This window comes from Eschrichtius robustus, chromosome 4, assembly GCF_028021215.1.
Source record: "Eschrichtius robustus isolate mEscRob2 chromosome 4, mEscRob2.pri, whole genome shotgun sequence".
Taxonomy (NCBI): domain Eukaryota; kingdom Metazoa; phylum Chordata; class Mammalia; order Artiodactyla; family Eschrichtiidae; genus Eschrichtius; species Eschrichtius robustus.
The window spans coordinates 60230079-60256959 of record NC_090827.1 but is presented as its reverse complement, the minus strand read 5'-3'; the positions used below and the strand labels follow the sequence as shown (position 1 = coordinate 60256959).

Below are 26881 nucleotides of genomic sequence, written 5' to 3'. Positions count from 1 at the left end.
AATCCTATGGCTTCCCACTTTTGCCTGCAATTGGCTGAAAAAAAATTTTTTTCAGAGATGGTTCAGAAGTTGTGCTGTTTTATTTTTAGGTAACAGTGAGAAATTGCCTCAAAGTGTATGTGCCAACATCGCTTTCCTGGTTCTATGGCACTTCCTTATAGAAGAACTTCATTTCTACGGGAGTTGGTGATTGAGGTGAATCCTGTAATAAAAATAGGTTCACAGGCTACATCCCCAGGGGTGATTGACTATGACCAGGACCTCCTGAGCTTTGAACGCTTCCCTTGAAATTTGCTTCCACACGCAGACAGCGGCACAGGCGGATGTGGGTCTGGGCCTTCTCCCAAGAGAAGGGAGCACTGAACACTTCAGCTTACGTAACTCCTCGGGGCTCCTCAGTGGGAAGGGGGGTGGGGGGGAAGGTGCTGCTCTGAAGTACTCCCTTTGTGGGGAGACCTGGAGTAGTCAGAACTTGGGGTGTCAGGGGAAACCTGGCTGACACACCACAGTAGGTCCCCAGGTTCCCAGGTACAGAGGCCTCTCCATTTCCCTCCGACGTCTTGGACTGGGCAGAGGGTGCAAGGACAGGGCTTCTCGGAGCTGTGCTTCCCAACAAGGGAAGAGCCGGGGTGGACGGACTCTGTCTAGGAATGATGGGCACGGACAGAAGCTGGACACGTGCCACCGTGCTGACAGTGGGTCTCATTCCATCTGGCGCTCCAAAAACACTGGAAGGCCACAAAGCTAGCAAGTGCGCTGCCTTCCTGTCGTAAGTGTTCTCTGGTCACTCTTTTAGTCTTTGAATTGGCTGTAAGTAGAAGGACAGAGAGATCAAGTTAGAGAAAGCACTTCCTGGCTGGAGTATACGGGTGGCGCCATGCTAATTGACAGTTTTGGCCTAAAAGAACCTCTTTTTTTTTTTTTTTGAGGAAGCAGTGCACATATGACTCCTGTAGGAGATTAAGGGAGCATCTGAGGCTGGGGTGACATGCAATGGGTAAGTGTGGTTGAAGTTGGGCTAACCTGGGAAACTGGTTTGGCTTTTGCCTGATTTGCCTACATTTTGAATGCCATCTGTCCTCTGAGATACAAACTTAGAGAATGGGGAAGCAATTCCTGGGGACAGGTCCATGGCAGTGTCCCCAAGTAGAAAGGTCCTAAAGCATCCTTAGATCCCTGCTGTACCCTGGTCACTGCCACCCACCACCAGAGTCATTTCCATGCTGGTGCTTTGACTAAACAGTTAGGATGGGCTAGATATTTTCTGTCCTTTCATTTTTCTCCCCTTTATTACCAGTGTGTCACAATGGTAGGACATCTTCAACAAAGGAATCTTTTTGGCACAAGTGAGCTATATTCCACAAACCCCATGACTGATCAGGGTCCTTTCATTTGGTCTAATATTTTTATATCCTTCTTGTCTCCATTGACCTATTTTTCATCACCAGTTTCCCATTAGAGTAGTTAAGTGCCATGAACAAAAACTATAAATGGGTCAAAGTTTTTCTTGAGCCCAAGTTCTGTTGGTCTTGCTAAGGGAGCCACAGAGCTTTTTAGGCAAGAGTTAGAGCCTACAAACATCCTAGTCATTATGTCCTAAATGATTAAATTTTTGTTGGTGTAGTTGTTATTTTAGTCTTAGGATTTCCTTCAGGATGATATTAGAATTGAAATGGTTAGTTTCAGCTTTATATCTTCTAAACTTAGCCCAGGACTGAACTTTTCTGGTATGACAGAAAAATATTACATGAAAAAAAAAAAAAAAATCTGTTCTGGCTGAATCCGAAACATTTCTATTTGGGTTCAGTACACAAGAGGTTTGAAAAATTCAGACACACTCATATTTTACCAGTCCCTCAAATATTACCAGAGTGCTAAGTTTCAACAATTCAAATATGGACTTCTCTTGTAAATTATCTAAAACAAAAGTTCCTAACCTGGGTGAAATTCTGCCCTCCAGGGGACATTTGACAATGTCTGGAGACATTGTTGGCTGTCACATATGCAGGATAGGGGGGCTATTGGCATCTAGAGGGGACAGGTCAGGGGTGCTGCTAAACATCCTGCAATGCACAGGGCAACTCAGCAACAAAGAATTATCCAGCCCCAGAAGTCAATAGTGCCGCTATTGAGAAACCCTGATCCAAAGTAACAATTCTTTTAGGAAACATAAATGCTATTACTGACTTACCACCATCTGAACTATATAGTAGCTTTTTCTGTACCCAGGACTGCTGTCACTGTTCTCTTCTGGCAAACCAAGTACCCCTTTCTAAAAACTGAAAAATGAAGTTGTCTTAGAACCCCTTTTTTCTTTTGGTCTGTTGCTTCCTTTCCAAATGGATACCTATTACTCAAAATTTGGAGAAGAGCTACTCAAAGTACATATACTAAGTGTGTGGCTCTGGCAAGATACATAATGTCTTGGATAAAATGGGAAACGTGCAAACAGACTCAGGGCAAGTCAAGGGCCAGAAGCCATCTCTGTCCCCATCCCTCCTTCTCACCGGAGCCCTGGCCTCACATACTCTCTTGCCTTGTGTCTCTGTGTCTCTGCTCTGCAGCCAGAACCAACCTTGGCCTTCTCATCCCAGCTTCCTCCTCTGCTGGGACCTCAGAGACAGTGCAAGTTGGTCTATGAGCCCATGTGCAAAATAACCCCTGACACCACCCCACGCCCCCTCAGCCAGACCCCAGGAGTAAGCCAGGTTTCAACTTTGATTTTTATCTCCTCCCCCCAAAAACACACACCTTTTCAGCTATGTGTGTACATTGGCTAAAATTCCTTTTTTTTTTTTCCTAACTTCAGAGGATTTCCACTTAAATCTTCACATTAAGCCCTTTGTGACATCCTGTAATGTTGCAAAATGTTTTTAGTCCCTTGGATGTATTAAGTGAATAATAATGCCAAAAATATCTCATGAAAAAAAAATGTATAAATAGAAAGCATCGCTCTGAATATAAAATTATCAAAATCCGTGGTTAGAACAGTATGCACTCATTCCTGATAGCAGCCCTATGAAGAAGGCATACAGGAAGCACGGATGTCCTTTGTTCCCGAAGCCATAAGTGGGCTGCTATGAACTAAGTATTTGTGTCCCCCTACAATTCGTATATTGAAACCCTAATTCCCAAGGTGATAGTTTGGAGGTGGGGCCTTTGGAACGTAATTAGGTTGTGAGGTTGGAGCCCTCATGACTGGGAATGGTGCTTTTATAAGACAAGACACCAGAGAGCTTGCTTCCTCTCTCTCTGCCATGTGCGGATACAAGATGGTCGTCTGCAAATCAAAAAGAGAGGCCTCACCAGGAATGGATTGGCCGGCACCTTGATCTTGGACTTCCCAGCCTCCAGAACTGGGGGAAATCAGTTCTTATTGTTTAAACCACCCAGTCTGTGGTATTTTGTACAGCAGCCCAAGCAGACCAAAACATGGACTCAGCAGGAAAGAGCACCAAGATCAATTAGCAGTGTCCATCCTGATTAAGCCAAATGGGCAGCGATGGCATGTATGCTCATATTTCCCATTAATTCTAGATATATAGTAGACATATATCTGTATCTATCTGTCTATCTATCTATCTACCTTTTTGGAAAGAGCAAGTATTCTTTCTTTTTGGGGGAATCATTCTTGTATCCCCATACCACTGGTCAAGAAATATATGTTGAATAAATCACTTGTACAAATTCTGAAATTCACACATGACCCTGTATTTTACTCTGTCATCTCCCACAGAACGGGTGAGAACCAGGAACAATATTGCCGAGTCTAGATGCCTATGCTGGGTGACCAGCCAGACTGACTTGCTAGGTTAGTCATTTGTTCCCATAAATCAGTCAATAGCAACACACAATTAAAGTTTCCACAAAACGACAAATTATATGTTATAGACTTCTAGGTTGCTCGTGAATAATGGGGACCGTGGTGTCAAAGCCCAAACTTTCACTCTGAGGTGCCCCGCCAGCAGAAGAGTGGATGCCATTCTTCTAGAGGCCGAGTAGGAAAGCCATTGCCTACTAAAATATATGCTGGAGTCTCCCATTTCATCTTCAATATTTACATGAATTTTGAACTCCATGCCACAATATGCTTATTATACTATTAACATGTTTTAAATCACCAGTTAAACTTTTCTCAAAAAAAAAATCTTCCAGGAAACTAACTGACAGCCTTCAAAGATGTATCATGTTGAGCTCGTGGCTTGGCCCACCTCTGACCCGCCACCGGGTCCTCTGCAGGAGCACATTGTGATAGATGAGAAGGGTGGGTGTGATGCATGACATGCCCTAGATGGACTTTGGTAGGTGTGGCAGGTTCAACTGTGTTCCCTAGAAAGACCTGTACCAGTTCTAACCCTCAGTACTGTGACTGTGACCTTCTTTGGAAATAGGGCCTTTGCAGATATAATTGAGGATCCCAAGATGAGTTCATCCTGGATTTAACCCAATAAGAGAGTTTTAAGACACAGAGAAACAGGGGAGAAGGCCTTGCGAGGATGGAGGCAAAGACTGGAATTATGCTGCCACCAGCCGAGGAACTTCAAGAGCCAATAGAAGCTGGAGGAGGCAAGGAAGGATTCTCCCTGAAAGCCTTTGGAGAACGCATGGCCCTGCTGACACCGTGACTTCTGACTTCTGGACTCTGAGAATAAACTTCTGTCGTTTTAAGTCACCAGGTTTGTGCTAATTTGTTACAGCAGCCCTAGGAAATACACGTAAGAACTACAAAAATTACAATTCCAAAGATAATACCGCCAATATCTGAACCCTGCTCTGGCCATGTGTCAGAAGTTCATTTTAACCACTGATCTCAGGCAAAGGGGCAAAGCTACAATGAATCTGAAATCCAGTCTCCAAACGGCTCTGCTAACTACCCTCACAGATGCTTTGCAAAGTAGATCTTTATCTTAAGAACATTATAGGTGTTTTTGACCAAATGCAGGCCGTAACCAAAAATATACAAATTTGGATGAATCCCAAGAAAAAATTCTTGCCTATGCAAATTGGATTTGTATCTCAAAATACTTTGACCTCATAAGTGGCCTTGGCTGAACATTCGTCCTTGATGCTCACCTACTGCCTATTACCATTTTGTAAAAGTATCTAGTGGTCTATTTAATTGTTGTGAAGATTGCCAGAAGATGTATTTCAATATTTTTAAAAGTATCTTAAAATAACATAAAGGCCTAATTCATCTGGCATTGGCAAATATGACTTGGAAAATCAATTCCGTATATTTTTAGACCATACTACCAATTTGGTCATATCCATACATGTAATTAGAAGAGCTGGAAAATGGGGCACTGTCTAGCAGTACAAGTTGAAAACTTTGAAAATGTTCCACAAAATGCTAGAAAAGGAAAAATCATTTTATACATGGCTGATGAGAGAGAACCGATTAGAAAACAAAACCAAAATAAGCGTGTTTAAGATGCTGAAGGTGATATTAATGTTCTGACTTTATAAATATTAAAAACATTATTATAGGGACTTCCCTGGTGGCACAGTGAGTTAAGACTCTGCGCTCCCAATGCAGGGAGTCTGGGTTCAATCCCTGGTCAGGAAACTAGATCCCACATGCATGCCACAACCAAGAGTTCACATGCCACAACTAAGGATCCTGCCTGCCACAACTAAGACCTGGTGCAACCAAATAAGTAAGTAAATAAATATCAAAGAAAAAAAAAAAAGTGCTTCAAAGAAGTGCGTGGAATGCGAGTGTGTCTGTGATGATCTGACTTGACTGGTGGGGGTGAGGAGGGAGGGTCAGGGAAGTGCTGTTTAAACTACACTCCCAGGGATGACTAGCAGTTAAGAGGTATTGAGGGAGGAGCAGGGCCGCTCTGGGTGAGGGGTGGAAGGGAAAAATATTTCAGACGAAATAAGCAGCACATTGGAGACTCTGAGTCAGATCTCTGTTGTTCTCCTTTTCCATCTCCCTCTGTACCCATGGGCTCTTCTGTGCGTCTTCAAACAAAAACCCAAACAAATATTTTTTTAGGTAGAATGTGTTGTGGAGTTATTCTTAAGCAGAAGGACCTTCCCCTTATCCAATTTAGTCTCTCTCTCTCTCTCCCTGCCTTGGAGTCAGTAACTTAAACATCGCTTCTGAACATATATTGATTCCTAAGTTACCCTTAGTCACCTTCATTTTAGCATAAATGAATTTAGATCCTTTCTTGAAAGAAGGAATGGATATAAAAGGGTATAAGAATGGGGGAAAAATTTGACATAATCTATCTTATCTCCAGAGTATAGGAAATCTAGATGTCATGTGCCTTTGTGTTCCTATGGGTAAATCTAGATACCCTGGAAGGGGAAGAAGTGGGAACACACCAGTGACTACTCACCATCTGAGATGTGAGAACTCCATGGAGAAAGACCAGAAGACTCACACGCTGCGCCATGCTGAGGCGCTGAAAGCACAAGTGAAACTTTTTTATTTATATAAATAAACACGTATGTGCGTATACATAGATGATGTCTTGATCATTCAGCCTTTCCTTTATTTATTAAACACCCACTGTGTACCATGGGAGGTAGAGCACAGAGGTGCTGGAGCAGGTGGGACTTGAAATACTGACTTTGACACTTGCTAGCTGTGTGACCTGGGGCAAATTATTTAACCTCTTCATGCCTCATTTTCCTCATCTATAAAATGGAGATAATATTAAAAGCTATTTCGCGCTTCCTTGATAGCACAGTGGTTAAGAATCCGCCTGCCAATGCAGGGGACACGGGGTCAAGCCCTGGTCTGGGAAGGTCCCACATGCTGTGGAACAACTAAGCCCCAGGTGCCACAACTACTGAGCCTGTGCACTAGAGCCCGCAGGCCACAACTACTGAGCCTGTGCTCTAGAGCCCGCAAGCCACAACTACTGAGCCCGCGCACCACAACTACTGAAGCCCGCGCACCTAGAGCCCCTGCTCCGCCACAAGAGAAGCCACCGCAATGAGAAGCCTGCGCACTGCAACGAAGAGTAGCCCACGCTCGCCGCAACTAGAGAAAGCCCGTGCACAGCAGTGAAGACTCAACGCAGCCAAAAATAAAATAAATAAATTGAAAGTAAATAAATAAATAAATAAAAGCTATTTCAAGGGTGATTATGAAATTTGAATGAGGACATGCACTTATGAAGCACTTAAAATAGTGCATGGAACACGGCAGCCATCTGTATGTTTTTATCTTTTATTATTACCATCATGCTCTGAGCGAGCACAAATGGAGAAGAATTCATAGTCTATTTAAGAGATCAAATAAAAAGAGTGGATTTCTGCCTGTACTGCTTACTGCTTCATCCCTTGCTCACAGTGGTTACTCATTAAATATTTGCTGAGAGGATCCACAAACTGGATGCAACTCAGGGTGAGTTTGACCTGAACAGCGCCTTGCACAGCTGTCTAGGTCAGAAGACGGACGTTTCAAGAGCAAAACATACCTAAAGCAGAAGTACCTAACGGTCGTATGTGTCCTAGAAAATCAGGCTCTGGTTAAGCACGTGACACCACCAAGATCCTGGCTGCTTCTTGACCCGTATCACCCCAACCGCATGGTAGATGGTCAATATTCTTCAGCCACAGAGGCCCTTGAGGTATTTTCCAGGGATCCTGACTCCACAGGGTGGTGGGTGACCCTGTAGGCTTCTCCAGGAGCCGCTGGAGACCCACCGAGCCCTGTGAGTCAGTGAGCCTGGTTCCCCGAGGGCAAAGAAAACAGGGGACAGCTACCCAGCTGGACTTGTCTTTCTCCTGGGCTTAGTTCCTGGTGTCGGGGAGACACTGCAAGTCACACCTTTGGAGGCAGGAACCATCTGAAGAGCTCTGATGTGAATATTTGTTGACTATTGAAGGGCACCAGAATATGCCACCCCAAATTATGCCTCTTTGGCATCTGAGTTATTTTGAGCTAAGGCCACCGAGACCCAGTAGATGCAGGAAAAGTTCCAAAAACAGGGGATAAGTTTTCCTTTTGTAAAGATTTCCACTTGTGAACGATGTCTCCCTCTCTGGTACCAGGAAGAGGAGGGCTCTTAACAACTCTTACCAATGGAGAAGGCATGACTTGAATCTGCATAACAAGCCTTCCTAAATTGCCCTTGTTACTGTGCTTTCTCTGGTCACCTTCCCATGACTGGTCTCCCCCACCCAGAAACCCCAAACACCCTTCCTTTGTTTTAGCCTAAGATAGGCTATGAGCCCAAGTTCTAATCCCCGCTTTGGGTTACTCATCGCTGGGTGCTCCCTTGGGTACATGCGTGATGCACATGTTAATAAACTTCCGTTTTTCTCTTGTTAATCTGTCTTTGCCAGCTTACAGGGCCCCAGTTGGAGAACCTAAGATGGGTAGAGGAAAAAGAGGTGTTTTTCCTTCCCTACACTATTTCCTGCCTACTTGTCACTCTAAAATCCTTTACTGGGAGCTTTCTATATTCCAGGTCCTGTGTAGTGTGCTTTTCACACATTATTTCATTTAATCCTTGCAGTAACTACATCAGATGGGTATTTTATATGCATATTTTGTAGATGAGGAAGTCAAGGTTAGAAAGGTTAATAACTTCCCCAAGGTCACATCAAAGGAGGTGGTACAGCAGGGTTTGAATGTCTGTCTGACTCCAGTTGATTCTTTCTGATCCCCAGGCCTCTGTTTCTTACTTGGCCCTTTGGAGTTGGCCAGGGAAATGGGCATGCGTGAACATTTTACCATTTACACAGAGCTTTTCTCAAAACAGCCTAGAGCAGTGGTTCTCAGGTAGATCCAGGCAAAATTGAACTTTATTTGGAATTTTCCAGGAAATGTCCACCATTTTGGAAAATCAGATCACCAATGGCCCACCACTTGCATATGTGCGTGTTGTATTCATGGAGATCTGCCTGGAAACCAAGGAGCTGACAAACACTGTCTTCTAACAGTGTCATGCCTGAGCATCTACATATTGAAATATCTATAAATCACTCTCTTTGGTTCTGCTTTACAGCACAGTTAGAGCATTATATTAGTTCTTTGAAGGTAAGTATACAGGTAGATGGTTTTATCTATGCATTTCATTACTGGAGACTCACCTGAGAATTACAAAATATTTGTATTTAAAAGGGGGTGTTGGGTCTGATAGGTCTGGAAGAAGGAGGGAGAGCAAAGCTAAGTGGAATCTGGGAGCTTAAAAAGACTGCAGTACTGTCTAGACTTCCTGCCCTGGTTGTGGGTCTCTCCCCCAAGCACCTCCTGTTCTGGCAGCTGTCCTGCTGACATCTGCTTTGGGGATCCAAGTAGAGGAAGAACCAGGATGAGTGGCAGCCCCTTGGCAGCAGCTAGTCCTAGGAAGGCACCCTGAGGAGGGAATAGGGCTCTTTGGCCACCAGAGAACGGCTGCCAAGAACCCTTAAAGATTTCCCCTGAGAAGTGAGAAAATGACAGACCCAGAGAAATGCTAAGACAAGGTGGCAGTTGAGAGAGAACGGGAAATACAAGGTAGGCCCAGGTGGCGGCAAAGGAAGCCTGATGCTCTGCACAGGAGACTAGGTGTGTCGGGGCAGACCCGTGATGGCACGTAGGCTGGTTCCAGGTCATTTGCTGCCGACTCCCGAGGCCACTGGTAAATGTTGACCTAGCTAAGGTGGGTGTTCTGCTTGGGTTCAAGTGCAAAGCTCAGCTTTCACCTAATTAAGGGTTTTCTTTTGCCCTCACCTCCCTGGATAATTATAGCTAATAACAAATATAACTTACACTATATTTCACAGTTGCCATGCTGCAGACACTGGTCCAGGTTCTTTAACTGTATTTGTTCCTGCCCCACAACAGCATCCTGAGGTAGGGACTTGTATTTCTATTTCTATCTTATAGATGAGGAAACTGAGGCAAAGTGAGGTTGAATAATTTGCCCAAAGCCCTGGCTATGAAATGAAGATCAGGATTCCAACCCAAGTACTTAGACTGCTATGGACTGAATTGAGTCCCCCTCAAATTCATATGTTGAAGCCCTACCCCCCCCCCCCACAACAAGTATGATGATATTTACAGGTGGGTCTTTGGGAGATAATTTGGTTTAGATGAAGTCATGAGGCTGAATCCTAATGATAAGATTAGTGCCCTTAAAAGAAGAGACCAGAGAGATTGCTTGCTCCCATACTCTGTCTCTCTGCCATGTGAAGATACCGCAAGAAGGTGGTTGTCTGCAAGCTAAGAAGAGAACCCTCACCAGAACCTGACCATGCTGGCACCTGACCATGCCCAGCCTCCAGAACTGTGAGAAGTAAATTTCTGCTGCTTAATCCACCCAGTCTATGGTGTTGTGTTATAGGAGCCCAAGCTAAGACGCAGGCCCGCTGTACTGCTCCCAAGACTTGCTCTTCAGGCCCCTTGGTTCTATATATATGTGGTACAGTTCCAGGTGTTGGGGTACCTCTGTACCTGGGAGCCACCTCCCTGTCATGTACAATGATACTGTCTACTTTTATTTTCCCATGAATCTAGGGTCTTCCTCTGACACACACCTGACCAGCACTCCCCATAGTGGGCCATCCCCCACCCACCACTCAGCCTTCTGTATTGATGAAGTCAGCTGGACTGACTTTATGTAGGCAGATTACGCTGATACTCTGTAGTATTGTCTAAGGAATATTAACTCCCAAAGATGACCTCTCTTTCCCTCCCTGTGATATTGTCTGATATTCCACCTTTAGAGAGTCATTCCTTTGACTGAATTTACTGCCTCTCCTAATATTCAGTTCAATAAACATTTATTGAGCACTGTGCAAGGTGGCAGGGATAAAGAGATGAAAGTTATTACCTTTTATATTAAAGTGTTGTCAGGCCTGCCAGTTCCACTGGCCCCTTATGAAGGAAAAGCAACCTGGCCAGTCTGGCCACATATAAGGGAACTGCTCAGTAAGAATGCTCCATATCAGAGGAGAATTAAGCACCCATGTTTGGTCAGGGACAATGGGAAGTGAAACCAGGCCTGCCTGGAAAGAGGGTCAGAGAGAATAAATTTCCCAGGGTCCCAAATAACTTCCAGAAATCTAGAGAACCACCTCAAGAAAGGCCAAGCGGGGAGCTATGTCATAATAATTTTAAATAATAATAATAAAACAGAAATAACAAGACTAATCCTCACTAAGCTCTCATTACAGCCAAGGCACTGTGCTATCTATTTGATCTTCCCAACAATGCTACAAAACAGGCTTTAATAACCAGTACATGTTTAAATTACCTGCTCAGTTAAATTTTCTTAAAAGCTTGCTGGAATGACGTTAGCTAAAGCTATAGTAAACAATCTGAGTAAAATGACCCTTTTATCCAATAGATACTAATTTTTTTATTAGTATCTATTTTATCCAATAGATACTAAAACATCTTGTAGGTATGGGGCTGTTTTGTTTCCTTCATCTCTTCTCTTAAACTACGCACTCCTCTAGAGGTTTAGCAAAGGGGAAAACATATTTAATGACTACAGCCTTATCATTTCAAGTTTGAACAACAAAGAAATGTACGGGAAAATCTTTCCCAGCCACAGACTTTGCAGATTCTGTCTCTGCCTTTTCCCTTCAGCGAATCTGCTGGGGGAGACCACAAGGAAGAAGGAATTGGAAACCTTGCAGACAAATCAACAGGCTCGCTCACCTAACAGACTTCTACCACCGTGGTCTCTGTTTCCTGTTTGTTTTTAATCATGTGCTTCATCAGTAAACAATTTTGAGTGTGCGCCATATATATATGCATATATATGTGTAAGTATATATATCATATAATTATTTACCCGTTTTAAGCATGTTCTACTGCATATTTATTATGTTTATTATAGAACTCACTAAAAAATAAGTTTAAAAGTATGAATTTAAAAATTAAAAAATTCTAAAATCTTTTCCTACCCCTGTGGGTCTTATTGCCCGCCCCCAGGATACAAACATTCCACTCTACTCCAGTGACAATTTCATGTTGCCATATCCACCAGAAATAGCTCCTGCTCTAGCTGATGTCTGAAGGTCACTAAGCCCTGAATCCATAAATCAATAAATCAGAGCGTAGGCATTTCCCTCCAGGCCCCTCAAGACTCACCTGCTGCCGCTGGAGCATTCTAAGGCAGGAGGCTCCACCACAGAGCGATACCCACCAGACATTCTCTTAACGCCACAAAATGCGCGTGGCTTTGTGTGTTTTCTAGACGGGAAGCCTTACAAAACATGATGTCAGCTGGGGAGTGACAGTCTGTTTTCAGGATTTGTTTTTGAGAGAATTGCTTACCCCTGGCTTTGCAGCCAACCACATGCCCCTGATCATACATAATTATACCGAGGCTGGAGGGGAGCATGCACTTCAGAAGCTGGGTGAGGCCAGTACAGTACACGGACCGTGAATTCCTGACCACCAGAGAACCCCTCAAAGAAAGAGAACCAAATCCTGTAGACAAGTAACATTTGAAATATTTTGTGTGTAAGTTTTATTTTCTTTCCAGATAAAAACTACCATTGTTGTCAGAGAAAAATACAAGGCAGATGTCAAATTCTAATTAAGTGAACCTAAGTTACATCATGTCTTCTCCTGTGCTGGCCTTTGCTCTGATGTTATGCGTGGTGGGCAAATAGAAATGTACCAGAAAGTGTACACATCCACATCCTGCAAGGGAAGTTCCTCCAAGAGAGCTTTCTAGAGAGCAAATTTGTATCCTGCACACATGTACAGTATACTTACATGTACTTCAGTTCTATATTCCTGGTGTGAAACCTATTTAGTTATTGTATATGTTCTTTTAATACCCTACTAGCTTCAGTTCATAAAGATTTTATAGATTTAGTTAAGAGTTTTGCATTTTTGTTCATAAATGAGATTTGTCTTCAAGATTATTATGTCTACTTTGGTTTTGCCAAGAGGTTTTCAACCTTTGTAAAATGACTAAGAAAGAAGCTTCTCCGCTTTCTCTATGCTAACTTATATTAGCATTTATCACACACATATATTTCCTTATATTTTTCTAATCAAACTGTGGCTCTCCTCAAAGGATATTCACGTCTGCAGGGTTTCTGTGAGGGTTATAGCTCTAATGCTTTTCTTACCCTGCTTGAGCTACAAGAGAGTGGAGGACCTTCTTGCCCTGAGGCAGACTGGACTGTCTCAGATAAATATTTTGATTACTAGGCCAATATCAATGAATTTCTTGTGAAATATTGAAACTAGCCTTGTAAGACTATGGGCTCTTTCACAGCTCTGTTATTTGTTTAAGAAAGCACTACTAGTCACAAATCCGAAAATGGCATTTTGGGTTTAAGATTTGTTTGATGGTAACAGTAGTCTAGTGTATAGACATCACTTTTTTCCCTTACATGAGTGCTTCCCAACCAGATTTCCAGGTATCTTAATTTTTATGTCACAAAACAAAATGTAGATATTTTGCTTATAGATTATATCTATGTATATGTTTATGTAGATGTATATATGTGTAATATGTATGTCTATATTACATAATACTTTTTTCTTTGGGGGAGATAGTCTGTAAAAAATCAAACTGGTAGACTGTCTAAAGGTCAGATTGCAGCTCACATCGAGTCCCCTCCCCTCTTGCCCCAATATTTGTGTCTCTCCCCACCTCAGACACCTCTGTATTCTCAGTTATTCTGGTCCATCTTTAATAAGATTTTTTGAAACAGCATTATTTCTTCCTGTTTTAAAGATATTAAACTCTGGCTAATTTATTTTGGCCAAGGGGAGAATACCAGAAGAGTCCTGGTTCTAGTGTAATCCCAAGAGAGACAACTGAAGAACAGGTAAACTTGGAAACTGCAATTCTAATTCACAGTGAAGAAGGAAGGAGAGGATTGGGGAGATGGATAATATTTGTTATGTGGACGTGGAAATGTGAATTATTAACCATTGCCTGAGACAGGATTTGCTCTTTTTGAAGTCTAATATGAGTCTAGGAGGGCTCGGGAGTTTCCTGCAGGATGGATTTTCCAGCAGTCTTATTCTGGATTTCAAAGGCCGGGTGAAAAAGGGAACGGAGGACCCTGTGCTTGTAGAGTTGAAGACGGGAGGGTTTAAGGATACATGGAAACAATTCATTCTTGCCTGGGAGGGGAGACACTCTGATCACGAAGCTGGTTTCCACTGGCGGAGTGTGATCACTCCGGCTGTGCAGACTCCCGCGACTTCTCCAAATACGTGTGTGTAGGAGGGGGAGCTGCACGAGCTTTCTCCCTAGTTTGCTCAATTCAAAGTTAGAATGAGTGTTTGTGCAACTGACCTTTCAGGTTAAGGTCGATCATTTGCCGCATATTTGAAAGAAAGCATGTTTTGTCCTCGTGCTTGAAGCTTTAAACTGACAACGTATTTTCATCAATACAAGGACTGGATTTTCAAACGTGGTTTGCCAAATTTCATCTTTTCAGACTAGCTCTTTTAGTTACGCGTACAGAGCCTTGCTGAACCGCCAGATATCACAGCGACGTCATTTGCCCCAAGCCCTTGAAGGAAGGAGCTAATTTATGTTGTTTATCTTTAAATTTGTAGAGTGTCTTTACCTTTAAGTTTTATTGGAACTGCACCACTAACAATGCTAGGAAAAGGACGCGGTAAATGAGATCAGAAAAGGGGTGTGGAATATGTAGATGAGCGCAGTGACTGCTGGTCATGCTTAAGCTACACATATTTTTTTCTAAGATTTTTGGCAATATCTCGATATCAAAATATTGCTGTTGGTAATATTAGCTTAGAAACTCTTTATTCTAGAAGTAAGGGGGTCTATAGACTGCATGAGAAAAGTGATCCTATCTTTAGAGTTACCTGAATCTGAGGGTGAGGTGCCCGACTAAGATACGCTTGTCACGTTTACTTAAACGAAAAAATATCATGATCCTGAAGTTGGTTTTTTTTTAGCGCGAGTTTTAGTTTTTGTCTATGGCGCGTGGTGATCCTTGCGATTCCCCCAAGTATTGAAAGTTTGCTTGTACAATTTGTGGTGTAAAGAAACTGTGTTCATACTTTTCCTTGATGTGTGTTGTTTAACAAAGGAAGTGTATTCTAGGCGCGTGTCAAATTCTTTCGTAATATTGCCTTTGTTTTTTTTCTTCAGCAGGTTTATTTATACTTAGGAGTTGCGTGTGTTTCTAGGTAAATCTGTGTAGTCCCTTAAAACTGGAATGAACCGGTAGCGTTCAAAACTTTGACCAGAAAAAAAATAAGATCGCGGTTCTGGTCGGGTTATAGTTAACGAAAACGCGATACTTGGAGGCAGAGAGCTGTCTTTCTTGTTTTCCCGGGAATGTATTTGTGTTTTTTATATCGCTTTTATGAATTATTTGCTGTAGACCCTTTTGTTTTGAAGTCAACGGTTTAGCGTCTTGCTGCTCCTGACACCTTTTGTATAGGCCGTTCTTTTTTTCCCTCTAAGGCCACTTGGGTAATGCGTGATACTTTCCACCTCAAATCCTTAATGACACGTGCTAGAGCTGTTTTCCACGCTGTAACATTTTCACAGGTTCCAGAGATCGGGACGTGGGAGGTTTGGTGGGCTGTTATTCAGCCTACCACATCAATGAAGCCTGCAGATTTGTCAGGAGCAAGAGAATGACACCACTAAAAGGGGTTGGAAGTGTGTAAATGTGCGCAGTGTCCTTTGGCCTTGTTCACGTTGTACATGTTTTTGCAAATATGCTGGGATCCAAGATGTTACTGCCTGGCGTTTACAATTTGGAGACGTCTTTCTTTTGTAAGTGATGGTCTAGCGCTTGCAGGAATAGAGTGAGCGTCTGCATGGAGTGTTCGGAAAGTTAAGGTAAGCGGTGCCAGGATCCACCTCCTGCTCCAGGGGGTGGGGGGCGGGGCCTTGGCAGCGTGCAGGACTTATCGCTCAGGGCCAGAGTGACGATGAAGTAGCTTTTTCAAGAGCGGGGCTCGTTGGTTTGGATGTTTGAAAAACCTGTGGCAGATTTTTCAACAGCTCCACGTGTTGAAGGATCTGATTCTCAAATACAACCCTGAAATGAGCCCGAGGGCTAACACCACCGTCCCAGAGCCACTGCAAGACTTGTTTGATGTTGCAAAGAAAAAGAAACACTTGTTTACAACAGGTCCTGACTATTATTGTCTCCTCCAAAGCGTCAACAATTTGCAGTCAGAACCCGGTTCCTCCCACTGCGATGATCCTTCTGATGTTCTGTCGAAGGTTCAATTCAGCCTGAGGTCTCCGTGCCACACATCTCGTCGCCTGACCACGTGGGCACTGCAGGCACCATATAGCACTTGTCGTTGTCGACATCGTCATCATACTAGGGTTATCAAGAGGGAAGAACCAGGGTTCTGGTAAGTGTTAACACTGTGTGTGTGAAAGAAAGAGGGAATGAATTTATATTTTCTCTATCTCTATTTTCTGTGTTTTAAATATTCTGTGTTTTATTCTATGTAGTTCTCTTTCAGGTCATTAACAAAAGCAATCCAAGTGTTGAAAGAAAGAAAATGTTAAGTTGTTGCTGACGTGTAGTAGGTAGTTAGGCCAATGATGGTTGTGTCTGTACTGAACATAGGCAGACTTTTTTTTCTTGTCATTATTTCCTGAACAATACAGTGTAAAAACTACACAGCATTTACATTGTATTAGGTATTATAAGTAAGCTAGATATGATTTAAAGTATACAGGGAGGATGTGCATAGGTTGTTTACAAATACTAGGCCATTTTACTATATATAAGGGATTTGAGCATCCACAGGTTTTGGTATCCGTCGGGGGTCCCGAAACCAATCCACACAATGTAGAGGGACCACCGTGCTTCCAAGAATCCGTGTGGAGCCATGGTTCTCAAACCCAGCTACACGTTAGGATCACCCCAGGCATTTTTAACATGCTGATGCTTTGGTTCCTTCCACAACCAAGAATGACAATTCAGTAGGTCTGGGATGGGACCTAGGTGTATTTAAGGTCCCCAGATGATAGTAACATGGAGACGGGGCTGGGAAGTTCTGGGTAAGCATTTCCGTCCAGGCTTCAGCTATCAAGATGCATGTAACATACCCTTTATTAGCCATGTAAATACTTGCTTTACTAAGTCTTCTATTTGTTCTCAGTGCTTTGGTCATGAAACTGTAATTTATAGCCCTTACGGTATCTGCTATACCGTCGAATATATTTTATGTTTAACAGCACCCTCCCTGGGATAGCAAATACTGTTTCAAAGCAGTGAGAATCCCATGAGGACAGAAGTCCAGACTGTCCTGCTGTCATCTGTTTCTCCAGTGCCTGGAACCAAGGAAATACTTAAAATTGTTTGTTGGATGGATAGGTAAACGATCAGAGAGAGTTAAGACCATATATTGGACTACTAAACTCAAATATATTTAATGATAGAGTCTAGATTAGAAATATCTGTGTCTGAGAATGCTGAGCTGGGTCTAATCACATAAGTAGTAACAGAGGTAAATGTGAGGTCCTGTCCTTCAGTCCGAGGGTACAGGCACAGAAAACATCTAACATGTTTTTAGCAATGCATGAAAAGGACTTCTTAGTGGTTACCCAACAAGACAGTTACAGGGACTTCCCCGGGGTGCAATGGTTAAGACTCCGCGCTCACAATGCAGGGGGCCCAGGTTTGATCCCTGGTCAGGGAGCTAGATCCTGCATGCATGCTGCAACTAAGAAGATCCCGCGTGCCGCAACTAAGACCTGGCACAGCCATATACATAAATAAATATTAAGGGAAAAAAAGACAGTTACAGCCCTAAATCATATTAATAGATGTAGGATCTGGAATGTCGGAGACAATCACCCCATTTTTATTCCAGATCACATCTGTGGTACTATGTGCAGTTCTGAAAACCATCATCGAGGATGGGGACAATATAAAAACTAAAGAATATTTGGCAAAGACTCCCAGGATATTGAAAAATCATACCATGTCATACAGAGGATAGTTGGAGGACTGGGGAAGTTTTCTTGGAGGAACTCGGGACTGTGAAAGTTGCCTTTATTTATTTGAAGGGTTAGCATTGAGAAACCAGGCTGGATTTATCTGATGTGACCCCAAAGAGTTGGATTAGAACCAAATTTTAACTCCATACAAAAAAATGACTTTTCCAAGATCAAAGCTAGCCAAGAAAGGACTGTGGAATGTCTCTCTTACATAGACTGAGGTATTCTGGCAGGATGTCTGTATGTCAGTGATGTTCTGCAGGAGCACTGGGGGGTCCTGCTTAAACACAAATACTGCTTCAGTAGGTCCCCAGTGGAGCCTGATCTCTCTTGCATTTCTAACACGCTCCCAGGTGATGTCCACTCAATGGCCTCTAAGGTCCTTTCCAAGTCTGAGACTTCGGTTTCTATGAAATAGATGCATGTCCCCTCCTATGCAGACTCCACTCCCTTTGACTTTAGGTGTAGCCCTGTTGCAACCAGTTGTAAGGAGAGACCTTTGGGAAACTTCCCAAATTAAGCCAAAGTCCCCTATGAATGCCAGGTAGTGATTTTTCCACCACGAAGGAACAGAAGGGACTAATAGACTGTGATCACTGTTCTTAATTAAGAGGTAAAATGGTTACCATTCTCTTTCCTGAAAAGTGGACTGCGGATTTGTAGAGGTGGAGAATGAGTAATATCTGTAAAATCTTTTTTGTTCCTTTTTGCCTTGTACATCTGTAGAGACGGATTAGGGAGAAACTTGTAACTTTGCCTCTCAAATAAGACAAAAGGAAATTTTAAGTGCATTTCCGCATGGCTTCATCAATTTCCATCCCAGTTAAAAGGGTCAAAACACCATCTCCTCTTGCCGGAAACATCCCAGTGGTCTCTCAAGGGCTTGGATGTAGGCTGAGGACAGTCTTGTCACCCACCCCTCCCCAAGACTGGCAGAGACTGCAGGCTGCATACCCCTCCCCGACATTCTTTTTCCTTCCTTCCTTTGTCATAGAATCTCTGGCTCTTAGCTAGGCATATGACTTCCCAGAGAAAAAGAGATCCTGTTTCCTAGATTCCTTTGCTTGTTTTCCTGATCTCTCTTTAAATGTCGTTAATGATGGAAAATGACATTCCACGTGGGAATAATATAGTGATATAAACATTTTTAATGAAGCATTGCCATTTTATCCAGGATACTGAAAAGGGTTCGCTGTGGTACAAGGAGCAGAGAGGTAAAGTCTTTGATCGTCAGCTGCGGTGTTAAACAGTGCTGGAGGAAGAAGCTGCATTTGGCTATGAAGTTCCTGAAGAACTTCATGAATCATGAATCTCCCCGTCTTTCGGGGGCAAAGGAGCCTGTTGTGTTAGGAGTCGAAGGAGGAGCAGTTTCTGTTATTGGTGGGAATGGTGGCACGGGGGCTACGGTAGTCCCTCTGTTCATTGGTGGTTTCCGCTGATAAAACAAAAATCAAGACAAAAAAGGCATTTATAAATCTTCAACATATAAATATTACATAGCTACTACTTGAGTAATAAAATATTTTAAAGTTTTTATAGATAAGAGGGGAGAATTTTCAACCAATACCATTTTTTTTTTAGTTTTATTAACATTACCAACTTCCTCTATTTCTCTCTGTGTGTATGACAGTTAATTACTGAAATTTCAAATTGTTTGCATTTCATCTTTGAAAAGAAAAGCAAATACTTTCTTTCCAACCTTGTTGTTCCAGCCAATCTTTTTGGGAAGAACAACTAGAAGAGTTGGACGCCCCCGCCGCCAAGTGTTTACGCATACTTCTGAAGGTAGCAGAGTTCTAAGAAATTGAGGCTTTATGGACTCGAGATTGTGGGGAGGCAAGAATGCCAGGGAGGCATTTGACTGCCCTCAAGGCAATTGGCGGTTCCTAAAGCAGTGGCTGAAAGGCTGCAAGCCGAGCAGGACTTTTGACAAACTCACAGGGCTGGGGGACAAAAGTTCAAGTTCAGGGGCTGCCAGAGAGAAGGAGACTTGGTAGGTAACCCGGCTTACGGCTAGGACCCCAAAGACCTCACCCTGGGGGTAAGAGTGAACCAGGGGGACTTGTTCTAATCATCTCAGTCTCCAAATGGATCAAGGTGATCTGTGAATGTTGTCCCCATAGTCTACATAGTCTAGAAACAAAAGTAAATTCTCTCTGGAGGACGATAACTTCATCCAGAACCTCAAGTTGTCTCTATAATTTTCAAAAACAATGTTCACTGCTCAATCAAAAACAACCAGGCTAAAAAAAGAATCCAGAGGGGGTGGGGTTAAGGGGAATGAGACTCAAGTGACAGGGAAAAAAGTCTATCATAGAAGCAGACCTTCAGGAGGTCCAAACAGTGGAGTTACCAGACACTGACTTTAAAATAACTGTGATTAAAATGCTCAAGGAATTAGAAGATAAGATGGTGACTTTGGCATAAAATGGACATTTTAGAGCTGAAAAATAGAAGGAAATAGAATAATTTTAAGAAATTATGATTTCTTAAATAATTTCACATATTTTTATATATAAATATATATGTATATTTTTTTTAAATGGAAGTTCCCTCTCAGATATTTTTAGTAGGATACATGTAATGAAAATTTGAGAGGACTTTTGCTTAATAACTATCCTCAACATTTTCAAGAAATTGTAATGCTTTTCAGACAGATTCACAAGTTTTAGTTCTTCCATTAATTAGCAATTTTGTTAGTATGTGGAACATTCTTAATTCATAAGCAGTGACTTAAAGTTTTATTAAAAATAAGATATAAATGGGAAATTAGCCAGTATTATGATGACAAAACCCTCAAACATGATTTCACATTTCCTGTCTTTCCCTTTATTTTCCTGAACCTTCATTCTTCTTTCAAGTGTTGATAATGATAGAAAAATCAAAAATGAAAACTTACACAGGTAATGAAGAGTTCATAAAACCTCTGAAGGTACTGCAAGGGGGGGGAAAAAAAACCCAGTTACCTGACATTTAATTGTTAGGAAATTTTGTTTCAGTTCACATATAATTTTTTTAAGTTCTTAGAAAAAGAAATAGTTCCAAGAAGAAATTGCAAAAATTACTTTAAGGTCTGTGAGTAGTAAAGAAGCTTGTTGTAATGTAAATTGGACAATCATATAGAAGAAAAGGGAGTTAGGAGTTAGCTGAGATGAGGATCAGTACAAAAATTTTCCAGAGATTAACTCCACTAAAAAACAACCAGAGCCCATAGAAACATAAAGATTTATCTCTGCCTTTTTAGGCAGACTATAAAAGGAAAGGGAAGTTGAGAGCCAAGATGAGGAACAGAGAGCTGTGTGCTTTGGCAATTCTCTCTGAGCAGAAACCTGAGCTTTCAAAGACGCTCCAGACATCTTCAGGAAGATGCAAAGCAGCAAGCAATACACCAAGAGGCCACAATCTACAGATCAAAATCTATGTTAAAGATAATTTCTGAAAATAAGTATAAATTTATCTCTGAGCTTGCTTGGCAAAAAAAGCAGACATTTGTCTGTTGAGATGGAGTCTTCTAAAAGGAATTAATAATACATGCAACTTCTTAATGAGGAATTTTTGATATTATCATGGATGTATTTAATGAGCTTACCAGGTGATGCAGTAATAGTCTACATGGGCTCATTCTTTGACGGATCCTCTGAAAAGTAAGGACATAATATTAAGTTGCAAAAACAAAATATTCTGGTGATTTCTGGGTTCTAGATTATTTAAGTCAGATCATGCTAAACTTGTAAAAGACGTTTAATGACTTATGTTATCCCCTTATTGTGAAAGAGAAGGATCTAAACCAGTTGTATGTTGAGAAGGGTGGTGTTCACCCGGACAAGAAGTGACACAAGGCTGGTGTTCTAACTTTCACGGGCCTGGAGACGGTCCATTTCTCTGGAGATGATTCTCCCAACTGGCAGGAACTGTCCACAGAATTCCTAGGTATGCCAGTGAGGCTGGTTCGTATGCTTCCCACCTTAGATTTTTCATTTTCACCTTGGAGAAAATCTTTTTTTTTTTTTTTTTAATTTTGTTGAAGTATAGTTGACTTGCAATGCTGTGTTAATTTCTGCTGTACAGCAAAGTGACTCAGTTATACATATGTATATTCTTTTTCATATTCTTTTCCATTACTGTTTATGACAGGATATTGAATATAGTTCCCTGTGCTTTACAGTAGGACCTTGTTGATATTCATTCTATATGTAATAGTTTGCATGTGCTATCCCCAAATTCCCACTCCATCCCTCCTGCAGCCCCCTCCCCCCTTGGCAACCACAAATCTGTTCTCTATCTCTGTGGGTCTATTTCTGTTTTGTAGATATGGTCATTTGTGTCATATTTTAGATTCCACGTATAAGTGATATCATATGGTATTTGTCTTTCTCTTTCTGGCTTACTTCACTTAGTATGATAGTCTCTAGTTGCATCCATGTTGATGCAAATGGCATTAGTTCATTCTTTTTTATGGCTGAGTAATATTCCATTGTATATATGTACCACATCTTCTTTATCCATTCATCTGTCGATGGACATTTAGGTTGCTTCCATGTCCTGGCTATTATAAATAGTGCTGCTATGAACATAGGGGTGCATGTATCTTTTCCAATTATAGTTTTATCTGGGTATATGCCCAGAAGTGGAATTGCTGGATCATATGGCAACTCTATTTTTAGTTTTTTGAGGAACCTCCATACTGTTCTCCATAGTGGCTGCACTAATTTACATTCCCACCAGAAGAGTAAGAGGGTTCCCTTTTCTTGGAGAAAATCTTGTAATCATACTTTATGTTCCTGAAAATATTACTTCTTGAAAATGTCACATATTTTCTCCCTAAATCATATCTTCCTAGGAGACAACAAATATTCTTAATTTTGGTTTTTTTAAAAAAAGAACAGTTACCTTCCAGTTTAAGAAGTGATCATGGCGAATTCCAGAATGAAATTCTCGTACCTGTGAAAATTGAGAGGCAGAGTATGGAGACTGAGGAAATAGATGTAATAATAATAATAATAGTAATTAACTAGGAGATTTAGACTTTGAGTTCCCAGAAGGCAGGGACTATATTTTGTCATCTGTGTAATCCTGGCACCTAGCATGATCCGCCCATTTCAAGAAAAATTTGTTTACAGAATAAACGAATGAATGTTGCATCTGTTAACATCGGTCACTAATCCTTTTTAATACCAAAAATATTATCTCAGTTACAGGCATACCTAGTTTTATTGCACTTCACAGATACTGCATTTTTTTTTTTTTTACAAATTGAAGGTTTGTGGCAACCCTGTGACAAGTCTATCATTCATTATTCCACCAGTGCTTGCTCACTTCATGTCTCTGTGTCACATTTTGGTAATTCTCACAATATTTCAAACTTTTGATTATTATCATATTTATCATGGTGATCTGCGCTCAGTGTTCTTTAATATTACTACTACGACCTGCTGAAGGCTCAGATGATGGTCAGCAGTTTTTAGCAATAAAGTGTTCTTCAATAAAGGTGCACATTGTTTTGTAGACATAATGCTACTGCACACAAAACAGATTACAGTATAGTGTAAACCTAACTTTTATATGCACTGGGAAGCCAAGAAATTCGTGTGACCCACTTTCTTGCAATATTTGCTTTATTGTTGTGGTCTGGAACCGAACTCGCGATATCTCCGAGGTAAACCTGTAATTCTCTCAGCCTACTCACTCTCTGCTTTGTTCATAATAACAACCTGAGCTGTAGTTTTCCTTAACCTGCTACCACGCGGCGTCCGTTTGTCTCAAGGTTTATCAAGGGCTTCTCCAGAGCAATCGCAGCTCCCTCTGACGGCCCCTCCCTCAACCTCCGTTGCCCAGTGGAATAATCACCTGGGGAGCATATAAAAATCCTGATGCCTGGATCACACCCCAGACCAACTACGTCAGGTTTTGGGGGTGGGACCCAGACATCAGGACTTTTTAAAGTTTCCCAAGCAATTCCAAAATGCGGCCAAGATTGAGAATGACTGCTCTGTTCTGAGGCCAGGAGAGCTTCTCAGCTGCGCTTGACTCAAATCTATTGTTTTTCTAACAGGGTCTTTTAAAATAGATTGAAAGAGCTACTTTTAGCTCCAAAGAAACTTAAAATGGATACTGTGACTTTGACTCCAATGATAGATTTTTTTTTTTTTTTTTGAGGGTTGAATATAAAAGTTTGGAATGCATGAACCAAGGCTGATTTGCAGAAATAGACATTAAGAGTTTACTTACTGGTGTGCAGTGAGCTGTGACCAAAAGGAAAGTGATCAGAAACACCACTTTCATCTTTCGACTCTATCTACAAGTAAAACAAGAGTATTAATTCTTAACTTGGAAATTATGGAGCCCTTTCCTGCTTATGTAGCGTGACACTGGATCAGGCACATTATTACGGAGCTTGGTGAAGATTATGCTATTGGGAACCAAAGGATGTATAGATTAGAGATTCTGGAAGATATTAAACAATTGGAATATAGATTATGATTCACATGCCTTAAGAATTGTGTGTGGCTCTAATTCAAGATCTACAACATACACACACACGCATGCGTGCATTCAAGTACAGTACAGTATAAAACATTTCATGCTTATTAGGAATATTCCCAGTGAGTTTAAAAGAATATTGGTCTATTCTATTAACTGCTTGTAAAAACACAGCTTTTAAAATAGTTATTATTTCATTTGATTCTTACAGTGACTTTGATAGGTAGATATCATTAGTATAATATCCACTTGGAAGTGGGTATTTGTCTTGTCTATACTCCTATATTATGATGTAGATTGTTTATTTGATGTGTTAGTAAATGCTAATAGGTTCATGGTTTTTCTGTTTTCTACTGTATCATGGCAACTTTTATTTCAATCATTTTCATTTTTCATGCAAACAGGAAAAATTCCATCATCTTTTAAATGATATACAAAATGCCTTTTTTGTTGTTTTGAGGGAAGAGAAGAGAGATCAGGCATTCTGAAGATAAATATAATTGTTTTATTTCTCCGTAAGAATACTGTAATTTTTATCAAGAGTATATTGATTGATTTTTGTAAGTGGTGTCGCTCTTGGTAAATGTTTTTAATAAAACTTAATTCTGCCATTTGAAATACTTTTTACAAAGAGAGCTCTAAATGTAATTTTAAAGCAAATCAAGACAAAATGACAACACATATCCAATAATCTTAGATCTGTAAAATGCCATAAGAGAATATGTCCTGAACCAAACTGCCAATGACTGATTTTAAAAATCCATCATCAAGGTTAAACAATACTTGAAATGGGAAGAAAGTCTTCAAGAGGATGATATGAAGACCAAATTTATGTAAATATTATTGCCTGCTGGAAGGCTTGCATCCTTCATGTTCCCCTGTTATAACTGTTGATGTTCCCCTTATTTTTCCTTATATACATGCTGTAAATATGGAGGAGGGAAACAGGAATGCACATTCGCAGGATAACTTTTAATATTCCACTTATGTAGGATTTTTGTCACTGCTGTTTTTCTATAATTTGTTTTCAGTCACTATTTTAAAGCCCTAACATAACCCAGAGCAAACATCAGAGTAACATATTTAAAATAAATAAACATGTGAGTACCTGAGACAATATTTAAAGAATTAAAAACATAGGCCATGACTATAAAAGAGAATTAAAATGTTATTGTCAATAAATTAAATTCTTTAATTCTCAACCTTTCCAGTTATCCATATCTTTTACAAGATAATGTAATTTATAATTGAAAGGATATTTGTTACCTTGTACACCAGGAAAAATGAAATGTCCAATATCGTTAAGATTTCCTTGACGCCTCGTTTGCAGATGATCTGGATAATCGGAAGATATTTATATATGTGGATACTAATGACGTGCTGTGTCAGCACTTTAAAAAAAAAAAAAGATTCCTCATGACCCTCATTTACATAGGAATGGGACAGGGGTTTCCCGTGCAAGGACAATACCTCATTCTTTGCAGGACCAAGACCCTTGTCTCTGATCATAATACATTTTTGTGGTTATTCTTGACACATGAATAATTCAGGAGGCCTAGGGTTTTGCTAATGAACAATCAGGACAAATAATTGCAACAACTAGAAAAGTACCATACTTGTATTAGTGGTTTGGCTAGGAGATACACCCTGAGAATTTCAACTTAAAAGACTTAACATAAATCCATTGAAATCTGCGTGAATCATGCATTGACAGAGGATGTCTTTTTCTGCCATCTCATTCAGTGGGGAGACAGAGCCTATGAGCTGGATAAGTGGAAGAAGCACTAGCCTAAGTGTCAGCCCTCCGCGTCCGAGCTCAGCCACTGCCTGTGTTGGCTACACCTGGTGAAGGTCAGTTTGGTTTTCCACAGAAAAAATCCCCAGGGCTCTCCTTATCTCAGAGTCCAGGTCCCAGCTAACTCAATACCAGAGAAAGGAAATTCTTCCCTCCTCCGACAAAACCCCATTCATCTCTTGCTCCTGTATGTTTGACAGGATAAATATTTAGCTCCTTTCAGAGAAGTCCTATACTCTCCACATCTATAGGTTTCACTTTTATGGTCCAGGCTGATCAGTCTGCAGCATTTTTACCAAAATCTAGGTTATCCAGTCTTAAATAACATCACCTGTGGGACACCAACAGCTTAGCCAAGGCGGCATCACTTTGCCAAACCCAATTCCTTTCACAATATATATATATATATTAATGAGCACTCCTTTATTGGGCTAATAAAAATAGTGTCACCTAGTTCTGGGAAAAAGTTCCAGTGCTTTGAAACTCCAGTGCAAAATGAAATAAAATGCAAACTTCACAACTTCACCTCACAGACCTCCCACCATGTTCTAGCTACATAAGTATGTGAATAGTGTAATTGCCCGCAGCCCGGAATTCACTCTTTTTCTCTAGTATGATAAAACAGATTGATTCCTTTTAAAGCAGTACCCATTCTCCTCTTTCATCTTGTCTGGAACAGAGATAATGGATAAGTGGGAAAAATCAAAGAAACTTCTGG

The 26881-nt window shown here is 41.1% G+C and overlaps 1 long non-coding RNA gene across 1 annotated transcript; it reads left to right on the top strand.

The window, feature by feature from the left end:
* Window positions 1-5645, top strand: LOC137763692 (uncharacterized). The gene is made up of 4 exons (XR_011073837.1): window positions 1-195; window positions 934-997; window positions 4392-4676; window positions 5488-5645. It is a non-coding gene; the product is annotated as an uncharacterized lncRNA (long non-coding RNA).
* The last annotated feature ends 21236 nt before the right edge of the window (window positions 5646-26881 follow it).